Raw genomic sequence first — 24,861 nt, 5'->3', positions numbered from 1 at the left:
TTGGGTCCTGCCTGTGCTGTCTCTGCATTTGAATCCACCTCCCGCCTTCAAAATGTGACAGTGATCTTATATCAGACATTAACCAACAACTCATTAAAAAAACCCAGTGACTTTGAGACAAGGGGACTGGAAGACCAAAAATACTAACTCATTTTGGAGTTTTATGACTTATTCCTGCAGCATTCTAGTGAGCAATAAATTGAAATTCAAGACATTTACTTATCATCGCTGTCATTACTGACAGCTGCTTTAAAGTTGCATAGTTGTAATTTTTCGTGCCTATGAAATGCATCTTAGTGCATCATGTGTCTATGCCATGAACACTACTTTTACAAATGAAATTCAAATCAAATTTGAGGACACCATATGGTGTATACATTTACATACAATTTTGATGTTCACATGCTAATGTACTGTATATTAATTAGCACTAGACACAAACAGCAAAGGCTCATGGATTTGTCGTTAGTTTTTCTGGTACTGTGCAGCAATTCCTCCTGAAGGGAACGTGCATCTTTGTACCAAATTTCATGGCAATTCATTCAATATTTGTCTAGACTTTTCACATTTCACAGACATTTCATGTCAACTTCCTGGTGGCACTATAAAAAGTTAGGGAATCAAGTCAGGATTCATCATCTGGAAAAAATATCTATGGCAATCCAACCAAGAGTTGTTGAGGTATTTCAGCCTGGAACATTGTAGTGGACTGACCGAGTGACCGACATTGGCGTCCCTAGAGCTGCTAAATACTTGCTTCTGCACACATTTGAAATCTATGATATAACTAGTGCACTGTTCCCTCTTCAGAGAATACAAGTTGTTCTGAATGTCATGCAAGTGAGGTAATGACTGTTTCAAGCTGTTTAAAAATCTGGAAAATCAATTGAAATAGGTGAATTGATGTCTATGATTAGTATCAAAATTCAGTTTCTGGTCCTTGAGGATCACATCTTCTGCTACTTATAGACTGTTATTCCAAAAGGTATTACAGACTTTGTTTTGGCTTTGAAATGCCAATATTTCATGGTGAATATTGAGTAACACGTGCACAGCCGAGACATTTTTATTTCTGTAATACAACACTTTTATTTCATGTCCTTCTCATAAAAATTTGCAAGAGGGCAGACTCCAGGGGCAGGGCTCATTACTGCAGCATTAGCTTTAGCACAGTGGCTGAATGCAATAATTTAATTCACTCCCTGTGTGATTAATGTGGGTGTTTGAATAAAATACACTCCTTTCACAGACAGTAGTCCTTTCAATATGAAGCTACTGTTATACAGATTGTTTTTCAGGTTTGTAATTGTTTTATAGTGACCGTTTGTTTAGACACATTATGAAACCTTTTAAACACTTACTGCAAGTGTGACTTAGCTATGAGAAAAATAAAAATGGTATATCTTTAAAAGAATTATCCCATTTGTATTCACCTATGTACTTGGGGGCGTTTTCTTTTCTTTATGCACTGCAATCAGTAAAAGGTTGTAAAAAGGTTCTATTCCTTCTTTTCACAAAGCCCTGTTCCCCGATATTAACAGAGTCCATTGATAAATTGGGATGTTAGCATGATTTATTAATTCTGTTTGGTTTGGATGTTTGCTTTCTGTTTCACTCACCCATACTTACACTGGCATTTAGTAGGTTCCAGTTAGGTGAGGCTGAGGAGAAGGTGAAATGCCATTTAAAGGAAGCTGCACATTTCAATATGCAAAAATGCTTACGCTCTTTTTGCTACTATCAACCATCCATCACCAGTTGCTAGTCTTTGCCAGTTCCTACACCTAAAATACCCAAGTAGATAGTAATTCTTAAGTAACAACAAGTTGCTCCAGACATCTAATTAGATCCATTTCAGAAGCCATTCTTTATGACGCTTGAGGAGGGAAATGTGTGCCAGGGGCATTTACATGATAAAACAGAGAACAATCTCATGGTGAAAAGCCATGGAAAGTCTCCTTTTTAAGGAGGATAATTGAGCTTCTGTGGTTTTCTTATATTTACTTCCTCTGTTTTGTCTGTTTTCAATGAGGCTCTCTTTACGGACATCAAATTATTGTGAGTGTTGACGAGTGGAACATAAAAAAAGAAATACTGATGTGTTTATGGTTGTCTCATCCTGCTATTGTTAATATAATTATTCATCATTTGGGGGAAAAGGCCAAACCGCAGGCCCGTTCATACACACACTGGTTCCACTCTTGTACTCGGTGCTATAAAATGACTTCATTACTGGGGGTTACTTAAGTGATAAATTAATAGATATAGTACTATGCTGATGGCAAGAAATATTTTCCTGTTGGTGTCATTTCTCTACCCGGGGCACATACTAAATAGGCTAATTTGTGTCAAGAAAAATACTTTCAAAGTCATTGGTCATTTATTTAAAAGCACATCACAACACATTTTACTTATGTTAAAGCAGCACAAATAATTTTTTGCCACTTGGGGGCAGAACATTTCAAAAACACTTATGACCTTTGATGGACTTGGATGATGGAAAATGTATGTTTTAGCAAACAGTTGCCTATTTGCACATATAGCAGAAAATTAGCATTGTGTGTCAACCTAGCTTTGTTTTGGCTATTAGCTGCAAGATGCTAACATTATCTACCTGCCGTTTGGTGCTGGGCAGTCTGCAGGAAGGGGGATTTTTGTAATTTTTTAACTTGGACTTTATTTCCCCATAATTGACTTATGGCACCAACTGTTTTGGAAATTGGTCCAGTATTGAGCGTTAGTGTTGCAGCCTAGAACCAGGCTGCAATGTAATCGAACGGGGCACCTGCGCACCAACAATATGCGTCCATTAAAAATGCTTGTTTTTTTGCCACTGACAGCCTGACATTGTTAACATAAATGTCTGACTACTTTGTCGAAAAATGGAGAAGTTTCTCCAAGTATCCTGCCAAGCTTTCGTGTGGAGCTATTGATGCAGGTCAACAAGATTCATCTGTAATCGCCTTGTAGCCCTATGATTCAAATCAAATTGTTAGGAGCCTAGAGATTCCAACCCCTACACAGAACCAGGTACAAGAAAACATGTCATGCTTTGTGAATGGGCTGATCAGTAAAGCATGTGTTCTTTTGTTTTGTTTTTTGTTTTGTTTTTGTGAGGAATGGAACAACTGATAAAGAGCCATCACTCAGATCTGGAATTTATTTTTCCCTTTTGTCTCGTGTGCTATTATTGAGAATACAGATGGAAAACAATCCATAGTTCTGGTTTTGGGGCACATCTAGTCCACATGTGGTGTATTCTTTCAAGATCATGTTATAGGAACTGCAAAATGAAAAAAACATCAGGCCAGCACTGGTTTGAATGAGGCTGAGGGGTGCAAGCAAACTCACAAACATCCACTGTGAGGTAATCTGTAATCTGTGAATCTCAGACATGACGTGTTGGAGACAACCTGGCCACCGAGAAAGCTTCAAATCTTTATTAATGAGCACCTCAAACTCACCACAGTTATGTTGCTGGATGCTCATAAGACATGATCTAATCTGTACATTCTCAAGGCCGTCAGATTACAGCTTTACTCTTTGCTGCGCAGCCCGCAGATCACTTTGTAATGTCATTTAAGATGGTATTGTCACAGATGTTAATGATCATAATAGGTGGAGAGTATTTGAGAGTGAGGCAGCGGTCACATTCACAGAGTTTTTCTGGCCTGCCGAGGAAGTTGTGTTGGAAATATTAACACGAGGCCAAGCGCAAGTCAGAATCATTAACGGGCAGATACCCAGCATTTGTGGTATGGATATCTCTTTCTCTGCGTCTCAAGAGCAAAATCACCGCAAAAGGCAATGAAGCTATCGGAGCACTAAGTGATTTAGCAGAAGGAAATTGGTTGTCTAATGTCTACAGAGAGGTTTGTGAAGAGGTATGCTCGCAAGTTTTCCATGATTGCATGTTCAAATCACAATAAATATCCCTCTACTGGGCCCGAAGTGAAATGTTCTGTTGCCCTGCCAGATGCAATTGCCATTTAGAGAGCCTGGCAAGGTGCTTATAGTTAAAAATACCTGTAGTGGTGCTTACTGCTCACATTGCTAGAGGAGAAAGGGGGGCTAATCAATGTGTACCATAGCTGAATGAATATGAGCATTCTGCTTAATGTTTAGCCGTTATAGAACCACACTAAAGTGTTTGATATGTCTTTGACACACATGCCCTCCACATGCATATTTAAATTGTATATATGTTATAACCAGTCTGGAGGAAAGTTCACTAGCAGCGCAGCCATGTTTCTTTGAATCTTAAGGAAACTTTTGAACCCTTAAAGAAAATAGGTCAATTCTTCCTGCGTTTACGTTGGTATTTATTGTCCCTGCTGGTTCCATGCGCTCTTATTGAAAAACAGAAGATTTTCCTCACCATATAAGAACTGTGTCATAAACTCAGCCGTACGGTAAATGATATCATTGGAAATAAAGGCAGAAACGAGGTGTAAAAACGCCTCATAGCAGTCCTGAAATTCTTTGAGCTGTAGATAATATGCAGCACAGACAGATACCATGTGGAATTGTATTTGTGGGGCTATTACCCCAACACAGCAATGGCAGCAAATGTGACAGTAAATTCTTGCTGTTTCATGTTCTGACTTTGTGCGTAACACAGAAAAATTAGCTTGCCTCAATGTAAAAATCATGGTCAGTAGACATGCAAGGTCCTCAAAACCGCAAGAAAAGAGCTCGATGCAGGAGGCTGCTCACAGCGTGTTAATTCCACAACTTTCCAGGAGGGTTTTTTTCAGCTCTGTTAAGCAGACTTTTGGCTGTTAGGTCCCCTATAACTGGGTATAGGCACAATCAGCTTTTCCATGTGGTGGACATTTAGACCACATCTGTTTCAAATATAGCTACATGTCCAACTGTTTCAAACCTATAGGCTACCAGTCTTTTCCCAGTCAGTCCACTGAAGTGAATGGCATCAACATTGTATAAACCCATGCTGTGTATTTAGACTAGTGTTTAAAAAAAGCCATGAGATACTGTATATAGTATAACTGTTGGAGCATAAACAATAGCATGTCTGACCAGATAATAATATAGATGATATTTGGCTGCAAGCACAAGATTTAATCTAAAAGATTTTATACATTACACATCTGAACCCAATTGTTTACACCTTTCCTAACACCATAACTACATTTCTTATTGATGTAGCATCCAGAAGGTTGTCATTTGATTGTAGACGGTAGAGAAATTACAGCTCTCTGTGGAAGGAAGTGAGCATAAAACATCTGCTTTTGATGTACAATTTAAATCAAAAGAAACAACCATGTCTTTTCTTGTCTAGCCATAGCCACATGATGAGCATCACATCCCCTCAATGTGTTATATCCTTCATCCTTTATGCATTTCCACACGTGTGCTACAACTACACTGGGACCAAGTTGTGAGAAACTGATCAAATCTGCATCAGATATCAGCAGCTACCGACGGGCCTCTGTCCACAGTTAAAGTACTGTAGATGGAGACGAGACAAGAACATATATAAAGTGTCTTATCTTGATTGCTTGAAGACCCCCAGCAGATTGATTTAAAGTCGCCCTCCACTCGAAAATATGTTTTGCTTATTGTAACCATTTGGAAATGTGACTGTGTTAACTGTGCAGAATAATGTATGGGGAAAGTTGTGCACCAGAAGGCTTCACATTCATCTGCAGATGGGGGGAAAGTTCCTCTGTGCTCACATTTGCCCTGTTTGAATCCTGGACGGTTCTCATAGAAAAGCTCAGGGAAGAACTTTGCTCTTTATCAGAGGTGGGGACGTTAATTTGTCATTTGTCAAACCAACAAGTTATGTATGTTAAATCATCATGCCTGAAGTCCTATCTCTTGTCAATCATAAAAATACTTTTCTGATAAAGCATAAGGCCTAGTACACATGCTACATCTTTAACCCCCTTGAAAACACAAGGTCCATAACCAGCTAACCAGATTATTAGCATCCATCATCTACATCATACATGCAGTTCTCCAAGGGGAGTCATTTCTTCATTGATAAAAAAAACAACTCAATGGTCATAAAATAGCATAGCCTATTTACCAGAAATCCTGAGTACAGGATGATTGCCTGTTACCACTGTTACAACTATGTTTATCTTGTGAAAAATAGGCACTTTGGAACTGTGTCGCTTTCACTTCTGAGCGCGCACAAAACAAGGCATGTGTCCTACCTTTGTGTTACTTGTTCAAGGTTGTTTTTTTAAGTGACAGATGGATTCATTGTTGCCTGCCCTTTGTGGTGGAATAAACATGCTGCAAATTACTTAGACAAGCACCACAAAGGTGAAAGTTAAGCTTTCTCCCTCACAATGGATGAAACAGTCCCAGACGGGGCTATAAGACTTGTATGTACTAGCAAGACTATGTGACATCGCAAATACCTTAAAACCCAATCTCGATCCCAGACCAGCCCTAAACCCAACACTGACATATAATCGCCATTTAAGTTAACATGATGCACTTGTTAGCATACAGCCACCTACTTATACACCCAACAGATAGGTAGCAACATGTTTCTAGCCATCTGGTGAATGTCTTATGTTCAGGTTTGACTTTGATCATTTTATGATAAAAACAATGATATGGGTTCTCAGAAATGAAGTTCCTGCCAGATAGTTAATGAATGGATTTGATATACAACATGTCAGTTTAAACCATTAGATCAGTGACACAGAGTCTTGTTTCAGTCTCTCATCAGTAGCATTCTGGCAGGACCTCAGAGGAACATGTCTAATGATACATACAGTATCCTAACAACTGAATATGCCAGCTGTTGCTGTAAATCGACACCACAATCACAAATTTTTTTTTCAGCCCACGGTCAATTAAATGCTCCATTAATTGTCCTCAGTTCCCTAAGGACACACAATGCATTGATAAATCACATTTCCTCTATTATGCTACACTTCACATGATCCTGTTATCCAGTAAACATTTCCTCATGTACCTTCATGTAATGTGTCTTTTACTCTTTTCATTACCACCTTTATCTGTGTACTGGCTGTCAAGCAACTATTCCCTCCCCTCATCAACCCAAAATAGCCCTTTGCCATCAACTCTCCATCAACAACTTGAGAGTTCATGTGGTGATAGAGGCTGGACTTGTCTGACCCTGGTTCTCATCTGGACTTTGGAACTGTGTCAAGCTGCCCTGAAGGGGAGCTGGTCAGACTTGAAATATCCATTACGGGGTTGCTGCAGCCAGTTGTTCTTTAGCTGTTTATTTATCAATCTTTATCAATCTTTTACACATTCCTCGACTTTTCCCACGATTGTTGCATTTGATAGTTTACGATAAGACTTATTATTACATTTTCCTGCCTACTGGACAAATGGCTGTTTTTAATCATCTGGTGGTCAAGCTAAACTGCACAAGTCTCCGTGCAGGGACTGAAGTCCTGATTTACAGTCGAAGACAAGCTATGCAAGTATACATCCAACTGTTAAAGTCAATAATGCCTTGATCCGCTTACAGCACAGCCTCCCCAATGTTGAACTGTTTTACAGATGAGGAGCACAATGCTGTTTCTCAGCGTATAAATTTACCCCCTAGAGCAGTGTCAGTATTTTTAAGTTGACAGTCGATGTTCACAGGTCAAGTTCTTGTGTGTGTTTAAACCGTCCCCTTCAATCTCAATGGTCAGGCTGCACGCTGATCCCTCAGGCCAGGCTATTTCATCTGAGAATCTGGACTTTTGCAAACACAATGCATTAACTTATAGCTTCAACTTATTTGTATTTAAAAAAAAAAAAAAAAAGTTGCAACTGTATAAATCTCCTCTTTGAAAAACAAAATATCCTCTTTGAAAATCGTTTAGTATTGTTAAAACTTATCCAGGTCAGGTGGACAATAGATTTAAATTCTCTGGAAAGACATTTCAAAACAAAACACAACTATGTAGAACCATAAAAATGGTGCTGTGTCAGCAGTTTAGAAGCTGAATTCCAGACAAAGAGTGCTCCCGCTGGGCGGGGAATTTCCAGCTTGGAAACTTGTTTTTGACAGTTGTAGGTAAATGTAAAAAAGATGTACTGCATCACTGTTTTCTTAATCCTATGTCAGTTTGAGAAGTGCACAGATGAAAACTGCTCCCATACTTAAACATCTTAAACCAGGAGAGAGCTTACATAACTTAGTGCCAAATTATATACATGTACAGACTATACAGTGGTGCTTGGCAAAAATAAAGGAAAATGAAAATGAGTGTGGTTAACACTTCCATATTCTTACTATTCATGCCCCAGATCTGCCATCCAAACTCAGCTTAAGTTGCCATAACTGTTTCTCAAATATCCATTAGTCATTCCAAATATTGTCATAAATGTTTTCCTGTGTATTTAAATCCTTTAGAGTTTGTTTTAACATATAGACTCTATAGCCAGGAGGTAATGATGGTTACTGCAACTTGTTTTTTATACTGCATTCAGTAAAAACATCAGCAACAGGTTGGAGTTAAAAAGCGACTTTAAGATACTCAGAATCCCTTCATCTTAAAGGAAAAGACTGCTGTTATTCTATATTTTTCCTGATTTCAAACAAATCCCATGAAACAACTGAACATTGTGTTTTCTCTATAGTAAGTATGAAGTATTTATTTAATTTTTTAAAGAAAGGCTGAGGTCAACATAGTCTGTCCCATCGTTTCTGTCTGCACAATATAGTGTTTCTAGGACTGTTTGTTATCCATCATTGTGTGATTGCTATCCTGAGTGGCACTTAAGCAGGAACTTGTCCAGCTATTGTTCGCATTCATCCAATCTGTAATGCCAACACTCCAATAATTCCAACATAATTACACATGCATAATAAGTACACATAAGGCCATATTTCTGCAGTTGCATGAAAATATCACTCAATCATTCATGACCACAACCCCTCAATGGGCTTAAAACAATATTATGATGGAAACTCAGCAATACTGCCCTGTCTAAATCTGTGACTTCAAAGCTACGAATTTTATGACGACATTTTCCAGTTATACTCGCTCAAAAGGATTTTTTGGGGTCACAATTTACAACTTTGATCAAATTCTTTGTCCATAGCCATACATTTTATAGAGCAGCAGTTGTATTGATACCATTTTTTTTGGCAGTTAAGTTTATATGACAAAGAAGACCTCGTCAAACCTGTCTGTTAAGAAAAATTCAGGCATCTGTTGGATGTGTTGCTTGGCGTTGAAAGAAACCTGGTCAGAAAGTGAAATGTGAAGGACATTTATGTGTCCTTCATAACTGTCTGCAGTTTGATGCCTTCATCAGGCCTTGGTCCTGCTGAATTGCTGACATTCCAGACTGTCTCCTAGACCCAGGATCAGTCTGACACACAACACACACACAACATTACACTGCCCTAGGAAGACCAAAAGGCTATTTGTGTTAAGGTCCTTTTTATTTTATAAAGCACCTGCGGTGACAGAGGTTTCCTCTTCTCTGAGTTTCTCAATTATAAAACAAAACTTTTAATCTCAGGAAAACCTTGTGTGGAGATTAAACAAAGATAGTCCCATAGTACTTGAGTGCTGCTTGAGGACACTTTTAAGCATACTTGACACTGTTTATTTTGAAATGCATGCAGTCTTGTCAAATTAACATAGTCTAACAACTTGCAGGGTCTACTTGCATGCTTTCACTCTCTTTAAAGTGGTTGATTAACAGTGTTAACAGATCGGCTCACACACTAGACACGACACCTCTTTTGCTTTGGAATGCATGATGCTATGTTATTTTGCCTATTCATTTTTGCCATTTTGTTGCTGTGTGAGAGGGGATGATAAAAAATTCTCTCAAAAAACGGAATGCGGATACATGTTGCAGAATTTTGTAAATAATACAGAATCAAAAAAACCTTAACCTTAAGTATTGATACCTATGCCTTGAAAGATGTGTTGTTCAAGTTTATTTCTCTCAACCCAACCCAATGTAGCCTATATCTATTACAGGTTGCCTTTAATGTTCTTCTAACATCTCTGCATAACCTCAAACATATTATTACTAGCACTAGTACTACTAGTAATAATAATAATAAAACAATCAGGAGTGAATAATTAATCCCTTTCCAGCGCTTCTTTCTTAGACTGTTACAACTATGTTTATGGGCTCTCTTACAGTCGATACAGGAAGGATTAGACAAACAATAGCTTGTACTTTGGTAGTCAAAATTGTTATCAGGTTGGTAAGGTAACACAACTGCCTGAACACTTAAAAAATCTGACTAAGTATAGTGATGGCTTTGGTCCTTTGTAAAATGAGAGATATAATTGTTAAGTATCAGATTTTATTTTGACTAGGTAATGTGCAGACAAGATAAAGCATGTTTCATCCTTAGATTCTGGCAATCTTGGGATGTGTTTGTCCTCAGCTGAGGGGGAACCTGACCAGCTCAGCCTCCGTGGTGGGCCACAGTTGGAGACCGCACATGTTATCTACAAACCATCAGACACCCATTCAGCCGGAGGGTCTTTCAAGCGTGCAATTTCTACAACACAGCCTGAGACAGACTGCATGCCATATGATCAGTCAACAAAGAAGTGAGACAGATAAGTGTACCTTTTACACAAATTCCCTTTTACAATCAGTGAAACTGCATTACACAGAGGTGACTCAGTGAACATTTGCTACAAAGGAGTTGTTGGCGCCAACTCCACTAGAATCCTCAGTGTGTTAGTCAGACCACAGCTGCTGAGATTAATCTTCACTGTTCCATCCAAGTGTTTAAAAAAGCTAAAATGTTAAGTTTAAAAGAAATAATATACTTAAATTGGTATAATGAATATCATTATAATATAATTTATTATTATAGTTAATTATATTATAATATAATTTATTATATATAATGATATCATGGATATTCTACTATAAATGATCATACAGTGTAAGTAATCACTACTCTTGTTATCAATCATTTGAAACAGGTAGATATCCTGCTTCTGACCAATATATTTGAATAGGTCAAAGGTCAAACTTTATTGACTGGTTAAATGCAACAGTTTCAACAGGAGCTTAACATTTTACTGACTATGGTGAATCCTCCTCACCTACCTCCCAACTAACCCTGCAGCTGAAAACACAACAGCAAGCACTCCACATACATCACACACACACCTTGAGGTTGTGGTTGTTTGCGTTGCTGAGATGTACAGTAGTACAGTAGTAGCGCTCCTGTGACAACACAGGCTGCGGTGCTGACTATGACACACAAGAGCCCCTCAGGAGAAAAATGGGATTCTAATAAATCCTTCAGCCAGGGAAGAAGGAGCTCTATAAAAACTGCCCTCCATTAAAACACACACACACAGCTGTCATGGCTTTGTACTCAACACTGTGAGTGATTTTGTTGTCAACCTCTTTACTGCGGGTGCTTTTCTAGGAGCAAAAGTGGATGGGGCAATTAAAGTTGCTGTTTTTTTAGGCACTACAAATGCAGCTTTTGGCAAAGAGAGCAGTTATATAATGCCATAGGGAAACATAGGGAAATTAAGTCTTTTTTTGCAGTGAAACATTTGTATGTGAAGGCATTTAGAGACATGCACTTAAGTAAAATCTAACTTTTTAGCCATGCTAGTGGCATAGAAATGGCTATGTCGGCCTGTTGGTGGGTTGGTCAGTCCACCATTTTTGTCCAGAATGAAAAATGTCATTCATTGTTCTAAGAGGATGAATCCTACTGACTTTTCCTCAAGCACCACAATAAGGATCAAATTTGTGCTTTTGAGTGAAATGTCTCAACAACTGTTGAATAGAATGTCATGGAATTTAGTACATGAATTAATGGATGGATTAATATAACTCCTTCATTTTTTATCTAATTGCATCATCAGGTCAAAATTTGTGCTCTGGTTTCTCACTTAATCCCAGCTAATCTAATACCATTCCCATCAGCCTCAGTGGTATTTTGTGTGGTGTTGTAATCCGGGTAGTATTGACCAATCGCATTTGACCATGCTTTGGTTGCATGCAGGTAAACGGTCCGTGGGGAGACCAAATGAGGCAGAGCGCATCAGCTGAAATGCTATCATGGAACCCATTGGCTATTGTCTGCCAACAATTTTGCGTTGCATTAGCTTTTTGTTCTTATTTATCTGCATTTATATGCAAATGTCTATTTAAAGAGATGCAATCTCTCAATCCCAACTCTATTCTCACATCTCAAGTTGCTATTTGGACTGTAAATGATGACTGCCGCTTAGAGGAGGCAGTCATGGCCCAGATATCCACTGGCTACATCAGAAAGCCCAAAATATTAGCCGCTGCCACCAGAGGCTAAATTGTGATCAGACAGATAGCTAATGGGTTCTGAGATTGATGAGCATGTAACTGTAGCTTACTGACATTAGCATTGAGCACCGCTGTGCCAAACTGATCACAGCTTTTTTCCACCGGCAGGCCTTTACTCTCTTTGACTAATGAGCTGTGAGTGATCTGATCTTGGTTTGTTTAGAAAAAGCATGGAGTGGAACATACACCATTAAGCACTTACCTTTCAAACGTATCTTGAGGCATGATAGTGACAGCATCATAGAGGCTGCTGACAAAGCTCCAAATAATCCATCTGATTTTTGTTTTAGACAGCTCTCCCAGAGCATTATAGTGCTTTAGCTGTTTTGGGTTTTCCAACACTTCAAATGTCAATGTTGAAGTGCTGAGATCAAATTACAACATTACAACCCTTAATCTGTAGAAAGAAGATGTCCTCATCCACTCTTCTCTTTTGGGCTGTTTCCTGAGAATTCTCTTGCTTTTTTCATTTATTTGCATCCTGTTGTCAATTCTCTGAATTGCTGTGTCAGTAGTCTGTCATCAACCACCAGTTAATGAGCTTCATTAGCTGGAAGGTACCACCTAGTCCTGTCCAAAGTCTGGTCTTAGCTTTCTTTGATGGACATTTTAAAGTTCACATTTAATTAGGATACAGTTTACTGATTTGTTGTAGCTATGGTAACCCATTCATTCATCAGTTTCACATTCCCCAACAACATTCAAATGGTCAGTTTTAATTATAATACATCAGTCAAAACAGCAAAGTTTTGTCAAATATTATGAAAAGTTGTAATGAGATTACAGTGATTTATGGAAACTAATTGGACTCTGTTGTCATTACTAAGATTACTGTTACTATGGGGTGATTCTTGATGATACACTGACTTCCTTGACGTCTGCCTAACTTAGTCAGTGGGCTTATATGTTAGGACCCAGAGGTGAGAAAGGAGGCCTTATGAGTCTGCACTGACTACAGCTATGATCGGGCCCAAAACAAATCCAGCCCGACCCGAGCCCGAACCACTGCAGCAGTATTCGATCCAAGCCCGATTAAAAACACAAATGTCCAATGCTTTTTATCCATGCTTTAAGTTGGATAGATATCCAGGAAATGGGTGTGAATCTGACCCGTGTGTGTTTCTAGTGTGTTTCGACAAAATGTTTATATCATTTTAATCCATGATCATGGTGCAGAGTTGTGCTGTGTTGTATTTTTATGACTTTATTTTCATCCAGGAAATACCCTATTAAACTTTATCACAATCTTTAAAAACAATAGTTATCCCTAGATACTCTAGAATTGGAAACAATTTCATGAAAAGTGAATAATTTGGGGCCTATGGATTGTTCTGTAGGTCATCTGAGCCCTACCAGCAGCCTGTCTTGGCTGATTTTCTGCCTCCTGGTGGGGTCTGGAAAACCTATATTCCGGCAAGGGGCTCCTGTAGATGCTGCTGCTCATTGCTGCAGCCCAGCATGCACCCCTGTATTATGCCTCCCAATGGGAGCACCACCGGAAAATGTCAGTCACAAAGCCTCGGCGTCTGAGGTAAGCAAAACAGCTTCTGTTTCTCCACTTTCCCTGACACAGCACATTGCCACAGGCACGTGCCCACTGTGCAGGACCTCCAATGGAGTATCGCATGCAATGCAGAGCGTGGGGAAGTGGTAGCCGGACATGATTAAGTTGGTGAGCTTGAGACTGGCTCCAGAAAAGAGAAACTGCTCTATGTCATGTCATATTCAAAGTCTCATCTATCAACAGCCTCAGTTCCTTTCAGCAAATGGCAAAATACCCTCACAGGGCCAATACTCAAATGCCCAGATGTCAGTGAACAAAACATTGGTACCATTGTAAGAGTGTTTCCTTGAGCCGGGCAGAGCTTGGTACCGCATATCTCTGACTTACCCTGGAGCTGTGATGTTGGTTCTGGTGCGTAATGTGGAAAGCTTCAGAGCCTTTTGATGTGAATATCAAAATTAACCAGACATGTCTGAGGAAATATCCCCAATAAGTGACACAGGGGTTGAGATATTTCCTGGCACACTTCTTGTTCAATCAGTGTTGCCTGAGTAAAGTTGTCAGGGCAACAAAAGGGCTTCAGTGTAGCACTGCGCAATCTCTGATTGATCCGCCAGTTTGTCTTCATCAGTATTCAGAGGAGTTTGATGAAAGAGGCTTTGACCTCTCAGATGATTTGGAACATTACTCATCCCTTGCTATTTCTTAAAGTTCTAGATGGAGTTTTCTCTTCTTCTCCTTCGTCTGGAATCATCTGCTAAAGAAATCTCACTACAGAGTTTTGGAAACGGATTTAAACTATGGAGCTGCACCACGGACCTATGCTACACAATAGAATAAAACTCACTGGTACAGTGAGCTAAGACAGAAACATTGTGATCTGACAAGGACCATAAACCTAAGAGGTACAGTAATGTATACTGTAGCTAATGCATACTGTACCCTAATAAGCCTGAATAATTTCGTGGAATAAGCCTTTAAAACCAGCAGGAAGTCAGGGGGCAAATTCAGGAATGTGTCCCAGCATGTGTTTTTGTTTAGTAGCTCTATCTGTTACGTTTCACCCGCAAAAAAGACAGGGGATTACACACTGATTCGTGTGCTGCTCCAACGTCAACCTGCACCAAGATCTAATGGAATAAATGCATTTACAACTTTCAGATCTCTTCACTGACATTAAAGTGGATTAATGTAGGCAGTTGGCATGATCTGCTTGCCTGTAGGGAATGCAGTGCTCCAAGTTGAGATCTTTGCTGATAAATAGTCACAGTAAAAACAATTGGTACATTTCTATCTCATACAAAAATTGTATTCTCTATAAGCTGTGCTTATATAGTATCAGTAGCAGTACAGAGATAACACTTTTCCTAAGCGCTTTTTTTCATCGGGGAAAGCCTAGTTGTCCAGACGCATCCAGATGGAGGCAAAGACATGGAGACTCAATTTGGTCCCCAGAGTCATAGCCTGAGCATGTTTCAGTTTTACCGTAAATATTCAGACATGACAGCAAGAGTTATAACCCCGCCAGTGAAGGGAACCCCGATTTGTGCGGTATGGAAAGATCCGAAGGGGGGGATTCCCGGCACTCTTAAAGGGTGATGGGCCAATATTTCATCCCCTTTTTCTGAGAAATGACCGTTTTTTGGAGAGGAGGAGCCCAAAACGTGTGGAGAATTCCTCAGATTCTTACGACTTAGTAACTATGGTTTGGTGTTCAGCATGTTGTTCTATTCCCTTCTCTTTTTATAGCACACTTGTGTAATGTGTAATGTTTGTTTCCAAACTCCCTCCTCACCCACATACGGTCCAAAAGCTGGAGAAATCTCTTGGAGGTATTCATTGTCTGATTATTGGGGAAATTTACTACACATGTGGTGAACACATGAGTGAAGACTTTAACACTTCTTAACTTGTACGTGTGAAATGACTCTTGATGCAAATATTTGTTTGTTTGTTTGTTTGTTTGTTTGTTATGGAAACCCATTTCCTCAAAGAAAAGGAAAACATAAGATGGAAACTTAGCCTTGTGATGGAAAATAAGATGCTGTATGTCATTAAAATGATAAACATTCTCCAAAAAAGTATCTCTAAATAATGAGATATTTTGAGATACTATGTTAAGTTTCATTTTAATGACTTACAGGATCTTCTTTTCCACATAAGCAGAAAAGCTTTTGGAAATATTTAATAAAATTGTCCATAAGATATCACAATATGTGTGTGGTGCCGATGTGTTTAAACTGGTAAATTCACTGAGTTCAGTTGAGACATGTAACTGTTGTGAATATCAGTCTTTTATTTTTTTAACATATAAATGAGTGGTTTTGTAAATGACGCACATAAATCATAGCTATGAACTTTCCAGTGAACATCTGCATGCGTGTCCCACATTAACCCTTCAAATGACTGGAAGTGATGCACAGTTCTCCTGAGAGCTGCAGATCTTGGACATTGGAATTAACCTGCTTACACAAGATGCCTGTTGCCCAGATTGCAGCCGAACACGAGTCATCTCTGTGACTTGATGTACGAGCAAGCAGTTCATGCTCAAATAATTTACTTTTATGGACATAGAGTTAAGATCAGTCAGAGAACAGCAATCCAATGAGGACACTTCACCAGGAAAAGTAATAAAATGTCATGGTCACAGGTAGCACCTGTCGAATTTGCTGGGAATCTTGGAAAATATTTAGTCTGCTAGTCGGATTTATTATGTGTCAGGATTTCAAATACAAGACATGATAAATCTTTTGGGACAGTGCCGCACTGAAGGAAACTGAAGGAAATCTGTTAAACAACCTCAAAGACATATATTTGTATATTCTCCATACATGTCTGCAGAAAACAAAGATGTACAACATGCAACACCTTCTCATTTTGACATGACTGATTACCCAATAGTCATGCTCAGCTCTATATTTATTGCACTGCTGTGTTTGAAACACGGTGTGGTGGTTCACTGATGTTGAACCACAAGAAAAATAATCAGGCATGGTCTGTTTTAGTGCCCTCCTGAGCAACCAAGACAACATGAGTCACAGCTCTTACCCTCGGGCTGCTGCTGAACAGGACTCGAGCTTGGATGAGTTCTCGTATGTGAGCTGCTCAACAGTTGTACCTGGCATTACAGTTTAATCGCCTGCATATTGACTTGGGCTTGTAGTGTTGATAGTAACAATGTGAAATGTGTTAGGACCATCATTTACAGTATTTACACAATCCATTTGGCTCAGAAGTCAATGTAGTGTTTAAATAATGTTAAATTGTCTGCAAAGTGTTTCTACCTCATCAGTGTTGTACAGTTAAACAAACTAAACCACACTGGGCTCACAGTATCAAACTAAAATGATACCTTTTTAAAGGAGCTGTAATAACTCATCTTAATGTATATGTCATGTCTACGGATGAGAACTTTCGGCTCTGAACAACCCCCTGCATGTGCAGCTGCAGCAAGAACACAGAGGAAAGTGCAGTGATAGATTTTCAAGATGTAGGGACTACAAACAGTAGTCAGCACTCCCTTTAAGTACTCTCCAAGCTGTTAGAGGCCCTCACAGGCCCAATGGTAACCAATTCAATTGGAGAGAAAAAAGTCAAGACAATATCTGTTTGTGGGTACATTCTTAGGCAGCATTCCCAGACACCGACAGTGGCTTTAGTGAGACTCGGAGACTGTGCTGCCTTTGCCAAGTTTATTCAAAAATACTGGCACAATTGAAAGATTGTCCAAGTAGGTGATTGATGGAAAGAATGAGAGGTAAATGGAATAGAGGAGAGGAGGTAAGAACATTCTCTCCTCTTGTGAGGGAGCTGAGAATAATTCATTTGTATATGCTGTGTGCTTCACATGGCAGAAGAAACGATGGTGTCTTTGATATTTTTCCTGCAAGACTTGGCAGATACCTTGCCACTGACTGGAAGAAGCAGCACAAGCTGCAGTAAATAAAAACGTCTTTATCAAGCACAAAGAAGATAATAAAATATACTGCGGCCGTTAATTAGCTTTTTTCACTGTGACCCTGACAGACTCTGTTGATTAGTTTCCAGGAGAAGAGCAGTGGAATGGCTTCAGATGGCACACTCCCCAGAACACAGTGGACACTTACTCTGCAAAGCCAACTGTTCTGAACCTGCGGTAAATACTGCATGGTACATTTACAGACCTTTAAAGTGATGCCACATAAAATCTCAAAGTAAATGCCACAGAAGTTCATACAATCTTCACATGCAAATGTCTGCACAGGGACAACACAGGGAGGTTTGTATAGATCTGATGGTTTTTAAAGGAGTCAAATCAACGTTTTTATGTTGCTTTAAAGTTGTACGCAGGTCGTGCAGTGAGAGAAACTTGAATTTGTGGGAATTCCAGGACTACTCGTGCAGAAGTGTGTAACCTATAGCTTGAGGCAAATCTGTGCAATAATGATACTGGAAAATGTTAAAATCCCACCTGGTTCTACTCAGCAAAAACATCTGCAAAAATGTAAGGAATTCCAAAGACAGGGCAGCTTTGGGGTGATTTTAAAACATAAAAAAATATTTAAAATCAGTGTCTAGTATACACAAACAATGTTTATCTGTATGGCGAGCACCCCACAAATTGACAGGGATAACGGCAGAGCACTTTTTGATTGATATAGGTCAGACGTAAAAATATATGCTTTAGAACAAAGCTGTAAGTAGTTTTCTGTGATCTTTAAAGTAGGCCAGTCACGTGCCATGGACTGTACAAGAAACGTGAATGACACATTTACCTCAAAGTCCCTCATTGCACCAAACCTGCCTCAGTGGGGAATTGTCTCTGATCTTCTCACCTTAATACACTACAGCTTCTCCACAGGATTGTGTATCTCAATTATGTGGAAGGGAGCATGTAGGATGAATTTGGTGCTATAAAGATGTCTGCTTACCAGAGAATAGAGAATAGAATTTAGTTTGCAAAAGATGCAACTCCTTAAATCCACTTTTCGTTTTTTAGTTATTCTAAGGTTGTTTTAAAGCTACACTAATCCCTATTTTTGTATCAACAATGGAAAAAGCAATTAATTGCAGTCGGAAAGGAGTGCACAGATTATTGTTATTGTCACATCTCTTTCTGTCTCTTTGTGTGTGTGTGTGTGTGTGTGTGTGTGTGTGTGTGTGTGTGTGTGTGTGTGTGTGTGTGTGTGTGTGTGTGTGTGTGTGTGTGTGTGTGTGTGTGTGTGTGTGTGTGTGTGTGTGTGTGTGTGTGTGTGTGTGTGTGTGTGTGTGTGTGTGTGTGTGTGTGTGTGTGTGTGTGTGTGTGTGTGTGTCTCTCTCTCTGTCTCTCTCTCTCTTGAAGCATATTTCAGTTAATTGTTTTCTCACCACTTACACCAGCATCAGGCAGCAAAAAAAGCCCCAAAACTCAATGTAAGCACCAAAAGTCGGTTTGACAAAGTAAGCAACTAGCTTGTAAAGAAAGTGTTTAACAGCTGGAGACCAAAGCAGAGCTAAAAGTAGAGTGGACATTGGATTTACATTTGCCAGATGGCTAGAAACACAACTTGTTGCGTAAGTAGCAACTGTTTGCTAGCTCACATTATGAAATAATAATATGCAAATGTAATTGTAGCTGATTCCTTATATAAACCCTGAACAACGTCCATCTAATTAGGTCAAGACATTGGCCCAAGTTGCCCTTTCAGACATGTCCCAGACAATCAGAGGTTCTCTGCGTCAGTTGGTTCTCACTTCCTGGAAATATAGTTTGTTGTATTGCGCCATAATCTGAAAAAAGGTGGAGTTGTAGTAAATTTAAGGTATGTTTAAAATGAGCGAAATATTTATCCCTTAGTTATTTTTACTTATTGATTGATTGTGTTGTGATGTGTTTAACTAACTCAACCTGCCAAAGGGACTAAAGATGGAAATGATCTACTAGCTATAACCTTGCATAGTTACATGTGAATGTTTATCGATATGCATCGTCTCTGTTTTAAATAAATACATCTGAAATCTAGACTCTAGTGTTTTTTATGGCTGCGCCCATTCAATGGAAATATTCTACATGTCAATCTTTTAATACACACATTTCCCATATATTCCACCATATTAGGTATTTTTGGAAACTTTGGGATCTCCGCTTCACTAGAATTTAAAATAAATTCCTGAGAGTTTGAGCAAAGTTTGTCTGCACGGCATGACTTTGTACTGACTGACACATTGTTTCAGTGGAGCTGGAGAATCAAACGATAAAGATTCTTTGCATGTTTGTATTTTGTACTATACTGCTTTTTGTATTATAACATAGATTATTTTTAAATATATGAGTAAATAGGTCAAGGGTAACCCAGTGTAGTTTGTAAAAGCTCAGTGCTCCTGTAAAGGTCCAAATAAAAAGCACTGGATGTGTTTAAAGTTACACCATAGCAACACTGAGCTCCCTGTGGACGCATATCTAACTCCATTAAGTTATTTTAAGAGAATTAGTCCATGTGTACCATCACAAACCTATGATGCCATGGGAAAGATGCAAAGTGGCACACTGTACAGATTGTATTTTTAAATAGCTGTTTAGTATCTGAAGAGGTGGCAGCATGGAGAAGTCTGGCCTCACCTGGCTGCCAGGCTGACTGGCTGTTTCACTAAGAGTTTAATATCCTTCAGGGTTGACATGGCGCAAATACACTTCCTTAAATCGGTGTGGAATTTTAAGAGGAGGCCAAGAAAAGCAGGATCTCATAGCAAACTGAACTGTAAATGTGTGTGTGGGAGAATGAAAAAGTGCCATTAACTTTTAGTTTGTTCTGTACAGCTCAATGCACAATATCCTCACTGAGCTATTTTCTTTAGAAAGCTACCATTTTCCTGAGAAGTTGTGGGAGTGGCAGGCTCCAATGGTGCTCTGTTAGAAGGGTTTGAATGAGATCTCTTCTGCCTAACATCACCACAGTGACAACCAACTCATTTACAGTGAAAGTTCACATGAACTCAATACATTTTCACACAAAAACAGCCAGACATATTCCTCAGATGTTGGTGGAGACCAAAACAGAGCATAAAGGATAGTGAATATTGGAAGCAACCTATTCTCATCCCTTGGCGTCACTTTTCACTGCACTGCAATGCACTGCAATGCTCGACTACCGTGAATTCATACAAAACTACTTAGGTTTAGGCAACACAACCACTCAGTTAGGGTTAGGAACAGATCATAGATGGGGTTAAAATAAGTTTGCTCATAACTGCAGTGACATAAATCATGGTCACCTGGGTGAAAGTTCTGTATTTGCTTGACTGACCCTTCCTCAGAGTGGTGGATGTGTAAATAGACTGCTATTTTACACAGTACATTAGAAATATCAACTGTAATCATCCTTTGTTCTATGATTATACCCAAGTCTTATTAAATAATCTCTGACAATACAGCTGCTGCAGGTTTTCTCTCCTTTTGACCGTCCTCTAAGCTCTAATATGAGCTGCCTTGCTTGGTGTTGTCTTAAGATGGATGTTACCTTGATTATTAAGCCGGAGTACATTTCAAACCATTCAGATACACTTTCCAAAAAGTCATTATCCACTTGTGTGGTCATCAGGAACTCCAGTGTGATGAGCCTCAGTTCCTTCACAAACCAAACACTCGCTCGTACCACTTTCAGAAGACCTTTAACATTCCTGCATACAGTTTTCTTCTTACAGTCGAGTGGCGTGTGGTCTGTCAGCTCATTAGTCAAAGGTGTGCATTTAGCGGAAGAAATGTCACAGAACAGCAGAGAGCATTTACGTCTGTCACTCAACAGAAGTCCTGTGCTACAACTGGCATGTGAGGAGCACCACGGATGACTTGGTGTCGGTCTGTAAACAGTAAGAGAAGACAAGCTTTCAGAGCATCCGTCCAAAATAATCAGACTCTGACATCACTTACCGGAATCGAGTAGACTCACTGCAACCAATTAATCATTTTCTTCCATGCATACATCCAAGGATGATCGAGCTTAACGCCAACACAAAAAGATCTAATCCCTCTGCCGCCTTTTTACAGGGGCCAAACAGATTCTCCGAAACTGAAATCCAATGTGTTTTTGCATACGTAGTTTAAACATCCAGTATGATTGATGAATGGTGAATAAGTGCAAAATATTGAAAATCACAGAATATTTTGTAAAGATTGTATTTAACCACAGACAGAGCAGGTCTCAATGATTTTTGTTCACAGAACATCGTTTTCACCATGCTTCACCAGCTCCAAAGCCACTGGTAATATCCGTATTTCCCTCTTTCATCCCTGCGAGGCCAAGCATGGATTACGATCATTGATTTGCAACAGCCAACAGCTTCCAAGTCATTTTAGTGTTCTGGCATGTGCCAAAGACAAAACAGCTGAAAGAATAAAAAATGAGATTAGTCTGGCAACACACTACCTTCAATTTCTTTCAGAAATTATACATTTTGATCCCCAAATTTCCTTGGAAAAGCATTAAGTCACTCTGTTAAGTTACAGTTACTAAAATATGTTGGTCAGCAGAGACCTGACCCAACAGAATTTATTTTTGTCAATGCTTTTACATTCATCAACAGTTGTGTCCCAAAATAGAAGATGATCGTTGATCAATGACGACCTGGCTGTTGACCTTCTGATAGTTTATCAGTGACTCGTGTTGTTCCCTCTATGACTAGTAGCCATAAAGGGCTCTTACTCACTCTTTCCATTTTCATTCTCAAGTCATTGTTATTTGACTTACACAAGCTTGCTCCCCCCGGGGCATGTTTTGTGGCAGAGAAGAATGATGCGTTCAAGCGAGGACCACTTGCCAAATAAAAGTTTGTTAATACACGCTTGTACACGTGATGCTGCTATTAAGAGCTTCAGGGGACACTACTGTGGAGTCTGTCCAGGTTGACAGATGCATGGACTACAGATGCTTGATGAATTAGTCATTGCGAATGATGATGATGATGAGAAAATCTTAACCTGTCTGTACGACGACCACTGACTTGTGCGTCATATCAGTTCTGTGAACTGCCCATCCTCAGATGATGTTCCACTTCAGCGTGCTGTTACCATGCTGTCATAAACACAAAACCGATGCAGCTTTGAATATGGAAAAAAAAACACTGAATGAATGAAGAAGTTTTAAATAAACCACAAAATAGCTAAAAATGCAACATTTACACTTTGCGTTTAGAAAACATTAAAAACCTAATCCTCTCATTTTCTATTCTTTCAGTTTAATAACTTTTTGAAATGGGATTTGCACTTGTCACTAAGATCTTGCACATCACAATTGTTACGGGCTTGATAATTATACAAAAAAAGCTTCAATTCTTACCACTAACAGTGATGAGGCTTAGTTTTATGAATGCCTGAAGCAATCACTTTCTCCTTTCTGACACATAGGCAAATATATAAAACTGCTGCTTTTCCAAATGTATACACATAACCACTCTAAGTATAACCCCATATTTTGGTTATTGTGTTACGACCTTACGATTGTCTTACATGTAACTGGTTCAACCATCTTAACCCTAAGGCAATGTAAAACAGCCATGTTAAGAGTGCAATAATGTTATCTGATCTCTTTACCTGCCTGCTCAGATGCACGCCAACCCATGAGTCATCACTTCACTAATGTATATGTAGGTTTAGCTCTCACTGTTGTTTGTTAGATTGTCTGCGTTGCCATAGAGTTCCTTATTCATTGATATCCGGCTTGTCCGCATCATTCATTGGATTTGTTTTGACGGTACCTGTTGCCAGTTTCAAGCCAATTTGACTATTCATTAAATTTGATCAGTGCTTACCTCTGTTTATAGAAGTTATAGTGTTTGAACATGATCGCTTTGTACCCTGGGGTGCCCTGCTTTATTTGAGATGTCAGGTGTCAAGTCTCTCAAATCTGTTTGTGCAAACACTTGGCCCGAGCATGTTCATGGTCATCGGAAGATAGAGCATAGAGGAATAGTTTGGCATCCTGTGAAATATGCTTTTTCTTTCTTGTCAAGAGTAAAATGAAAAAATGTATTCCTCTTTTATGTCTCCGCAGAAAAGATAAAGCTTGGCTACTTAAAGAGGTCTGTTAGCTTTGCGTAGTAGAAAGAGTGGAATAAGTACCCAGTACTTACAGAATATATATATATATATATAGAATATTACCCTGTAAGTGTCGGGTAATGACACTGTAAGTCGCAGGATGTTTAAATATTAAAGCTTTTTGAAACTGGGGCAGACAGATATATTCCAAATGATAACATTAAGATTAAAAATATTCTTGGATAGTTCCAGTGAGGTACAAAGACAGATGAAACTACATGAGGGAATTATTTTCTGTTAGTATTAGGTGTCTTATCTAGAGCCCATGCAGTAAGGAGCAGAGAAATTCTGCGATTAAACACAAATGTGCTCTCCCACTCACTGACGAGTGTGTGCAAGCACCTCCGGTTGGCAACTTATGCTAAGGAATACACACAGAGTAAACACTTGCTATCTGTCTCCACTGTAGTTTTGGCTCATTTAACGGGTAGTTATTTATCAGAGCTTGGCATGTCTCTTCACCTCCAACACAGTCTTGTCAGTCACACCTCCCACACTGTGAGCTCACAGTGACGCCCACAGGGGTGTGACCAGTCACACCCTCATACGATATCTCCAGAAATCTTTCACATGAAACCCAAGACTCTTATCCCTCCTTCATCCCATTTCACAGCCATGAAGCCATTTTCCATTTGAATGACAGTTTGACCAGTGAAGCATCATTACTGCTTTATCACTTCCTGTAGGTTTATGTTTCACCAAGGTTAGTTCTACATGCTGTAAATCCTATATGCCACAGAGATCATATACAGTAGTTCCTTTGGTATGTATACACTGGCTGAAGAACAGGTATCCAGATGTTTTGGGTTTCATCACAATCAGAGGTCCATATATCTAATCTATATTTAGACAGTCCCTAAGTCATCACAGCATGTAGGCGCCACTGTGCTTCTCGGTTTTTCCACTCCTCGCTTTTTTTCTCCAGCTTTTCCCTGTATCCGCGAGTCTACATGCTGGTGTGATTTAAATCCCCAAATGCATCTTAGGTCAGCAGTGACGTGACACAAGCCTGTCATGA

The sequence above is a fragment of the Echiichthys vipera genome, assembly GCF_963691815.1.
Source record: "Echiichthys vipera genome assembly, chromosome: 12".
In the NCBI taxonomy this organism is placed as follows: domain Eukaryota; kingdom Metazoa; phylum Chordata; class Actinopteri; order Perciformes; family Trachinidae; genus Echiichthys; species Echiichthys vipera.
The sequence above is the reverse complement of the archived record's forward strand: the minus strand, read 5'-3'. Positions refer to the sequence as shown.